The 10452-nt window shown below is 36.8% G+C and overlaps 1 pseudogene; it reads right to left on the bottom strand.

The window, feature by feature from the left end:
• The window catches only part of LOC107647154, a 39693-nt pseudogene that overhangs the window by 19775 nt on the left and 9466 nt on the right, over positions 1–10452 (bottom strand).

The raw sequence follows: 10452 nt of genomic DNA, 5'->3' as shown, positions 1-10452 counted from the left end.
CATGCTAACTCTTGGACGTCTACTAATCGACACGCCACTGTCGCGTGGACCTGGGAAAAGTGACTTTCCTTCCTACCATCGGTAACTGTTGCCACTAGGTGGTTGTGTGTCGAACGGTATCCTCCTGCACGCACGCACTTGTTCTTCTGTCTCCTTTCGTCTTAAAGTCTTCTGTTTCGTAGAGGTTTTGAGGTTGTATAAGAGGTAATGACGTATGTTCATATTAAACACAAGACGGGAAAAATGAAAAATGTTAAGTTTGATTTTTAATAATAACTATAATATAGGACTGATTCTCAATGCTCTATTGGTATCGAACGAAGTTCGGTTGTTTGGAATAGGATTTACTATCCTTTTGCGTCTGTCACTACGCCCAGCACTCGCGAGTTTAAAGTTCGTCACAGCCATCCAATCCCAGAATCCTACTCGGAATACCACAGACAAGGTTTAGACTTTCCGGATTCTCATGAATGCCGCCATCAATCTAGCTTATACCACGGAGATTCTGATTAAGGAATCTAAGAGATACTCATTCAATCTGATGTAGAACGGAGGTGATTGTCAGAACACGTTCATGGATTGAGGAAGGTGATGAGTGTCACGAATCATCACCTTCTCCATAATTAAGCGTGAATGGATATCTTAGATAGGAACACGCATGTTTGAATGGAAAACAGAAATACTTACATTAATTCATCGAGACACAGCAGAGCTCCTCACCCCCAACAATGGAGTTTAGAGACTCATGCCGTCAAAAAGTACAAAGTTCAGATCTAAAAATGTCATGAGATGAAAATTAAATCTCTAAAAGTTGTTTAAATACTAAACTAGTAACCTAGGTTTACAGAAAATGAGTAAACTATGATAGATAGTGCAGAAATCTACTTTTAGGGCCCACTTGGTATGTGCTGGGGCTAAGACTAAAGCTTCTCACGTGCCTGGGCTATTTTGGGCGTTCAACGCCAGGCTGTAACCTGTTTCTGGCGTCGAACTCCAACTTGTAACGTGTTTCTGGCGCTGGACGCCAGACTGCAACATAGAATTGGCGTTGAACGCCAATTTACGTCGTCTATCCTTGAGCAAAGTATGGACTATTATATATTTCTGGAAAGCCCTGGATGTCTAATTTCCAACGCAATTGGAATCGCATCAATTGGACTTCTGTAGCTCCAGAAATTCCATTCCGAGTGTAGAGAGGTCAGGATCCAACAGAATCAGCAGTTCTTTTTCAGCCTGAATCAGATTTTTTGCTCAGCTCCCTCAATTTCAGTCAGAAAATACCTGAAATTACAGAAAAACACACAAACTCATAGTAAAATCCAGAAATATAAATTTTTCCTAGAAACTAATGAAAATAAACTAAAAACTAACTAAAACATACTAAAAACTATATGAAATTAACCTAAAAAGCGTATAAAATATCCGCTCATCACTTGCTCTTTTCTACGTGTGTTGAGTTCATTTTGCTTTATGCATGCCAATAAGATACTCATTGAATATAACTTGCTCTTTGTGATGGATGCTTGAGCTTATACTTCTCATGCCATCTTGCATGCTTTATTTCCTCTTGCATCCCATGTCAATTGTTGTGACCCATGCCTCTATAATTGTTTTGTTGAACAACTCCTTTTGGGCACTACTTCTCACTTGCATGTTTTCATCAAAATGACTCTTTGGGTTTAATATTTTCCTTCTTCCCATTCCTTTTTCAGGATGGCCATCAAGAAAGGCAAGGAGAAAGCTCAAAGGAGACCGGCCACAAAAAGGGCACCCCAAAAGTCAACCTCTAAGGCGCACCCTACACTAGGAGCCAAACCCCTATCCAAGAAGGCAAAGGCACCCACTCCTATTGATGAAAAAGAGAAGATCAAACCGGCAAAGGATTCTTCAAGGTTCCCCAACCGCTTCTGTGAACTTGTGTTCCCCTCCATGGTTGTGAGGAACTATTATCCTGAGCATCTACTCACTCCGCCGGACAAGGTCGCTCATTGTATTCTACCCCGCATTGAATGGCGAGGATGGGAGTTTCTTTTGAGGAAACCACAGGAGATCAACCTCTCTTGGGTGGTAGAATTCTACACTAACTATCATCTTCCCTCTCTTCAATCGGTAAATGTGTGCCGGAAGCAAGTCCCAGTTTCAGAAGAGGCTATTTAGCAAGTGCTTAATGTCCTACCGATACCAAGTGACATGGATGGCTACCAAGAAGTCTTACATCAGCGAGAAGAGTTTGGGTTTGATTGGGACTCGATTCTCCGAGTCATTGCTGAGCCAGAGACATTTTGGACCCAAGGTCGACTCCGGATGTGGCCCAAGTGCATTGACGCACGTTCCCTCACTGTAGAAGCTAGAGCTTGGGCCCAGATCCTATCCCACTATGTACTACCTAGCACCCACAAGTCGTCCTTCACGGCGGATCTCACCTTGCTTGTTTGGTGTGTTCTCACGGAGAGACCGGTGAACATCCCGCTTCTTGTCAAGCAAGCGATGAGTCAAGTCCACGCTCGGGGGGAATTTGCCATTTCCAGCATTGGTATCTGATTTATTTGCTGCTGTGGGTATTCCGTGGAAGGCCACGGACACGAAGGCTATAATTCCGGCTAAGGACGATGTTGTCCCAAGCGGAAAATATTTACAGCTTCCCATGAACAACCCCAGCCTTGACATGGACCCTCCACTCATTTTTCCTTCTACCTCATCATCACCACCGCCACAAAGATCCACCCATCAAAGGTTAGAAGATCTACACTGGAAGATTGATAGATATGAGCGGCATAACCACCGCCGATACACTTACATCAGGAAGCTTTTGCGTTGTGTTACCCCTAGCATGGAGGAACTCGAAATATTCACATTCACCTCAAACCCAAGTGATGGGAGCTCTGATGAAGGGGATAGTGACGGTCCGGTCCCGACCGCCCTTTGTGCATTGTTAGTAGCATGGAGGACCGTGCTAAATTCTAAGTGTGGGGAGGTCATTCGACCGATCTCCATGGGTAACAATCTCTTCCTTTCAACACCCATGGATCTATCTATTGCTTAGTAGTTAGTACATTGCATGCATAGTTAGTCTTGCTTGTAAATATTCCTTGCATGATAGCTAGTCTTTATAGAGTTACTTGGTCAAAATAATGAATTCCTCCCCAAGAAACTGTGATTTTGGGGTACCCTACCAATTTTTGAAAAAAATTTTGCGGTAAACTTGCTTTAAGAATGTATTTTGGAACATAGAGATTGAGCTAAGAACACAAGCATGTAAGTTTTGAGCTTATTGTATGGTTATATCTTCTAACCACTAATTCCCATTCTTGTGTGCATTATTCTCTCTCTATGATTGTAATCCTTACTTTGTCTGATTCTATATGTCCATTACTTGTGTATGAATGCATTTACATGATTGAGGCCATCATTTCAATAGTCACTTTTCCCAAATGGCCTTAACCCTTTTATCTACCATTGCTAACTAATTTTGGGCCCATGATAAACCCTTTTTGTTCTTAAATAGAGCACATCAACAACCCTAAGTGAAAAACCATGAATATCCATAAATTTGGATCCTTGATTAGCTTGGGTAAGTGAGGGTGTGTATCATTCAATTGGGAGGGTATACTTGGGAACTTGGGTAGATATAGAGGTGTGTATTTGTAGTTGTAATTGAAATTTATGGGATTTGGGAACATACTCATGTATTGAATGATTGAACCATATGCATTGAAACTTTTGTACATGAAACCCCAAGAAAAAGGGGACCAAAAGGAAAAATTTTTTTATGTGTATATATGAGAATGTAAGAAAAAGAAATAGAAAAATAGAAGAAACAAAAATAAAAAAAAAAAAGAGTGAAAGCAATGAAAGGGGACAAAAATGCCCCAAGACAAAGTAATAATAACAATGCATATGGGATGTGAATTGAAAAAGAATGCATGAGTATGCAAAAAAGTGAAACTCATGGGTAGCTAGGTATTGTATTAGAGTTGTATAGGTTGTTCTATGTGTTTAGTGAAAACTCAGGTTAATCAAGGATTCAAGTTTAAGCTCACTTGACCATATGCATCCTTACCTTCACCTACCCCCATTACAACCCATGAATAAGACCTCATGATACTTGTATGCATGCATTAAGTAATTGTTGATTGTTAGATGAAAGACAAATCTTGGAGAGCATGATTAGGAGAGGATTGAGTGACGAACCCTATACACTTGAGCGAATGGAGCGGATACACTTCTAGTGAGGGTTCGATACTCAACTCCTTGTTCCCGGCTTTCACGAGCGTTCATTTAGCAAGTTGTATGCACTTCATGTTGATGTTCAAATTGGTAGGATTCATGCACTATATATCATTTTCACCTTGTATACTCATATGTGTTCTTGGAGGATAGGTTTACCCTTGACCAAGTAGATAGATGCTTTCACGTTAGTTGCATGCATTCACTTAGGTAGTTTGCACTTCATAAACCCTTTCTTACCATAATTCTTGGCCTTTTTATTTTTCTTCTTAAGCATGAGGACATGCTTAGTTTAATTGTGGGGAGGTTTGATAAACCCTAATTTTGTGGTTTATATTATGTAGAATTTAGGGGGTTTTGTCAATATTTTCCACACTTATTCACAAGAAATGCATGGTTTTGTGTTCTCTTCCTAATATTGCTTCATGATGAAAAACATGCTTCTTTTGCCTTAAAACTGCCATATTTTAATCCTCTTTTATTGCCATTCGATGTCGTGATGTATTTGTTGAGTGATTTCAGGAATTATAGGGTAAGAATGGCCTAGAAGAGAGAAAGAAAGCATGCACAAGAGGAAGAAACATGAAGATTTGGATTTTGGAAACTTCAGCATGGGCGCGCACGCGCACTTCACGTGCATGCGTGGATGCGGATAGCTAGAAGCGGCGCGGATGGATTGGCGCTTCCGCGCGGATCAGTAAAAGCCCACCGACGCGCACACGCACTTGGCGCGCACGCGTGGATCACAAAGTCAATCAGCGCGCACGCGTACATGGCGCGTACGCGCCACAAGCTGCACGTGACTTCATTAAAGGAAATCGTGCCTAGCGATTTCTGAGGCTCAAGAGGCCCAATTTCAAGCTGGTTCTGCATGAAAAAAGACCCAAGGATGCTAAGGGGAAAGGGGGGGATCATTCATTCACACTTAGACACAATTTTTAGCTAGTTTTTGGTTCTTTGTTCTTCTAGAGAGAGAAACCCTTGTTCCTCTCTAGATCTAGCTTTAATTTGATCTTCCCTTGTTGAATTCTGAATTGGATCTTGTTAATTACTAGTTTTGATTGTTTAACTTGAATTCCTTAGTATAATTTTGTTTTGATCTTGTGTTAGTTTTATGTTTACTTGTCAATTGTCATTTTATACCCATTTCATGAATCTTGTAGATCTTGATTTGTTAATGTTGCATTGATGATTTTCATGGTTAATTGTGTTGTTTGAATGATTCTATATTGATAATTGTTAGTGGGTATTTGTTAATTTCAATTTAATTATTTTTTTTTGGAAATGTCTTTAACTAATGCTTACCATGTGTTTGACGAAATGTTCCCTTTAATTATGGAGTAGTTTTCTTTACTCTTGGCATAAGCTAAGGGAATTGAATGACCTTGAGTCATTAGGTCTCATTGAATTGGTGATTTGAGAGTCCTTGGAGATCAACTTGATACCCATTAACACTAACCCACTACTAATCTAATTAGTAGATAGGTTGGGACTTATGGGTTGATGTGATCAAACCTACTTGACGTACTTCAAGCCTAGGAGTAGACAATACGTACTTAAGGCTTTTGAGAAGTAGACTTAGTGGGTTGGTACCTCATAATTGTCAATGTTTGATATGGAGGCAAGGATAGCGATCTCAATTCCCATGCCTAGCCAAGAGTTGCTTTTATCATTCTTATTTGAAAAACCAAAAATCTTGATTACTTTGTCTTAGTTATAATTAGTTGTTTAGTTTGTTGTAGAATTACATTGGATGTTATCTTATTAGTTTAGAATTGCTCACATCTTGCTTTAGTCATTTGAATTAGTTTCTTGCACTTCAAGATTGCTTGCTTGTTAGGATTCCGAGTTTAATTTCTTGCTCATGACTTGTAACCCCGGATTTCTAACCAATATTGATGCATATGTTTGCCCATTCCTTGTGAGATGACCCGAGGTTTGAATACTTCGGTTATTTCTATTTGGGGTTGAACTTGTGACAACCAATTCCTTCTAAATTTGATATGCGGACTATTTGTTGGTTGAGGACTATACTTGCAACGCGAATTTCTTGTGAATTTCCTTACCGACGGTATCTGTGGCTTATCAGCCACCTGTCATAAAAAGTTAACTCCACATCAGCTTTTACGTCATAAACAGTAAACAGTAAATAGGAACTCAAAGCATCTATCTCTTCTCCATTAGGAGGAACTAACTTTAGTCCTTATTGTGATCTCACTTAATTAATTAATTAAAATAATTAAAATTAATGTAGTTACTATTTTTTAATAATATTATTTAAATTTATAAATTCAAAAATAATTCACTATTAAAAGATATTAATATTAAAAAAATTCATATATAACAATAATACACAATATATAATTCAGGATTACATCAATTTGTAAAATTACTTAATACAAATAAAAACATAGTTAAGCTCTATAGTTGACGACAAGCATTGTGAACTTACCATATATGTTCAATCAAGTCCTAATTCAACTGTTTATGTTGCTGCCTATTTCGAAGTTGGGCTTTTCTTTGGAAAAATTGATGGTATGGTGCAAAATCTCTCTCTCCCAGCTGAGATTGTGATAAGCCATTTTCGACATTGTCATACTCTAAGCCTTGAGCGTAATTTTTCTGCATAAGTGTCTCTTTCATCCTCAACAATCATATTATGCAATATAATACAAGCTCTCATTATGTTTGCAAGCTTCTTCTTTCTCAAAAGCGAGCTAGACCATGTATAATTTGCAAAGCATGCTTGCAACACTCCAAATGCTCGCTCGACATCTTTTTTTGCCCTTCTTGGTATTATGCAAATAACTTGCATTTCTCTCGTTGTGGCTTTGAGATTGATTTGATAAATGTGACCCATTCAGGATAAATACCATATGCTAAATAGTATCTCATAGTATAATTATTACCATTAATAGTATAATTTACCTCCGAAGCACAGTCATTTAGAATATCATCGAACACTGGAGAACGATCTAACACGTTGATATCATTATTTGAACCAGAAACTCCAAAGAACACATGCCATATCCAAAGGTCTGAAGATGCTATAATTTCAAGTACTATGGTTGCAACCCCACGATAACCACTCATGTACATACCTTTCCACGCCTTTGGATAATTTTTCTATTGCCAATGTATGCAGTCAATGCTACCCAACATACCAGGAAAGCCACGACCTTCTGCCATTTGTAGCAAGTGTCGTACATCATTTGGATTTGGTTTTCGCAAGTATTCATCCTCGAAGACCGAAATGACACCTTCAACAAATTTTCCAAGCATTCAATTATAGTGCTCTCGCCTATGCGCACATAATCATCAATAGCATCAGCTGCTGCGCCATATGCTAACATCTGTATCGCAGTGGTGCATTTTTGGAGTGGTGACAAGCCTCTTCTTCTAGTTACATCGACCCTCTGTCGGAAATACGGATAGACGTTTGAGAGAGTGTCCACTATCCAAAGGAACACATGTCTTCTCATTCGAAATCTCCGTCAACAAATGTCAGCATTATACACCGGTTCATCTGCAAAGTAATCTTGGAAAAGGCGATCATGTCCTACTTTTCGATCTCTGTTGATCTATCTACGAGGAGTTAGGATAGAGTTTCTATCAATATCTTCTTCTTCTGAATCATCAAATAAACACTCGTCGATCCAATTATCCATGAGTGTGTTATCTTGCCGTCTTCTTTTACCATATAAAGCATCATTACTTATATCATCAAAATTTCTAGCCATATCTTGAGATGTATTTTTTAGTATTCTTTTGAGGTGAGAAATAAGAGTTGAAATAGAGTTGCTGAATTATTGATAGTTGATATTTATAAGTGTGTTCGCAATAAGTAGTTACTTCTCAATAGCTAGTTTTACAACGGCTACTTTTTCTTGTCTAAGTTTAAAACGGCTAGTTTTGCAACAGTCACTTTCATAAACAATAATGGCACAATAATATTGACTAATTTAAAAAGTTACATCAAAAATGAATAAAACAGACTACATCACATACCAGTAATACGCAATAAAAATAAAAATATACTAATTAACCTTAATACAAGGAACCATTAAGTAAACCACTTATTAATTATTTTCTCACATGCAATCTCATGAAGAGCTCGTCGTTTTTCACTCATTGTAGACGTGTCAGTATTAAGTATTTGCATATCCATTTCCCTTTCTTTTTCATTTATCTCCATTTCTTTAATATATCTCTGAGTTTGTAATTCTTGTTCTTTCATTGCCGCTTGCATTTGTAACTCCTTCTCTTTGATTGCCATGATCTTTGCTATATGTTCCCTTTCCTTTTCTCTTTCTTTTACCCTATCCATTAGTTTCTTTTCTCCAACATTCTTAATATCTTCCATGAGAGATAGTTTTTTAACAACCGATGATTTCTTTTTGCTAAGATCTTCAGACATTTGTAATTTTCTCTTACTTTTTCTCTTGCTCTTCTTTGATCCTTTTTAGCGAATGGGAGAGTCCACACCGGTTTCGTCAATCATGGTATTTCTGGATTTGATGAGGATGAGTATGGTCCAGTTGCACTAATCTTAGTTCTCTTTGAGCATCCACTCTGTATAGGTAGTTGACTTCTCCATTTTTACTCCAAATGAAGCATATTCCAATGCCTCTCAAAAGTGAATCTTTGACCATAATTTGTAGAATAAAGTCTATAGGCCAACTCCTTTATATCATTAGCATTCAAATCACTTCTTATGTTTTGACTAGCTTGATCGTAGCAACCAGCAAATTGTGCAACAACCTTGTCGATCTTATACCATCATTTCTTATATGTAACTACCCCCTTTGTCATGTTAGCACAAAATTCTACACGGTAGATGTGAATTTGACTCCAAAATGTTTTGTCCTTTTGATCGGTACTAACTATAGGGTCAATTGAAACATTTAACCATGCACTGATCAACATCTCATCCTCTTTCCAATGCCAGTGTTGAATACTATCTTGTCTCCGATTTTTAATATCATCATCGAGATCAATAGCATCTAATCCATGAGGGTTGGAAAAATCTGAATATTACGAATTTGGACTAGATTGTATCGGACTCTGAGAGGATGGGTTAGAAGAGCCACCAACACCAGATGAGTTATGTCTTGATGCACTGAATTGAGTTGAAAACGACAAGGATGTTGGAGTAATATTTCTGATAGAGGGGTTAAATATGGATGAAAATGGAAAGGTTTTTGTGAATTTTGATTTTGTGGTTGGAATATAGGAAATTGATTATCATAAGGAGCTTGAAAATTGAAATTAGGAAGATTTTGTAGATTTGGATTTTGAAATGTATTTGGTAGTGTGAAATTTTGATTTGGAACTTGAGAGTTTGAGGTTTGAGATTGTTGGGTATTTAGATTTTGAGAAAAGTTTTGTAAATAATTGAAAAAAGAGTTGAGTTAGTTTGGATCCATTTTTCGAAAAAAAAAATATCAGTAGAACTTTGATTTCGTAAACTTGGAAGAAGATGAAGAAGAGTAGAAGAAAGTGTGAGAATAGAAGTGTAAGTAAGTAATATATATAGAGTAATAAAATATAAATTTATTAATAATAACGGTAACATAGTAACAGCTAGTTTCCAACGGCTATTTTTACAACGGCTAAATTAATATAACAATATAAATATAAATAATATTTAATATTAATTATAATATAAATAATTAATATAAATTATTAATTAAATAAAAATTTAATTATTTAATTATTATAATTATTAATAAAATAAAATATCAATATTTAATATAATTATTTAATTAATTAATATTTTATATAATTATTTATTTTTAATTTTACTTGCTATTTAGCAATTGTGTATTTGTTATCGAGAGTCCCATTTAGAAGAACTCCCTCGTTTTAAATTGCGTGAAGAAACTCAAGTGAGTTCTTCTCCAACGCCCCATCTCTCTTTTTTCTCTAACAACACTGTAAGAAAATTGCAAATATTTACTCGTTGAAGATGCTCTAATAACTCCGCCTCAGTCTGTGATTTTTATCCATACCTCATGAGGATTTCCCAAGCAACTTGGATTGTTATTTTTCTTCCAATCTTGCTTAAAGATCCCTGCTTCTCAAACGCCTTACGTATATCCTTCACATATTGTAAAATGAGTGTCTCCGGGATCTTCTATAATCTTATCTAGTCTTTTGACTATTTATTATTTTAATTTTATTTTAGGTTTATTACGAGTGAATAATTAAAAGTCATAATTAATT

Source organism: Arachis ipaensis, chromosome B06 (assembly GCF_000816755.2).
Source record: "Arachis ipaensis cultivar K30076 chromosome B06, Araip1.1, whole genome shotgun sequence".
Classification (NCBI taxonomy): Eukaryota; Viridiplantae; Streptophyta; class Magnoliopsida; order Fabales; family Fabaceae; genus Arachis; species Arachis ipaensis.
Note: the sequence above shows the minus strand (reverse complement) of the source record. Positions and strands in the feature narration are given on the sequence as shown.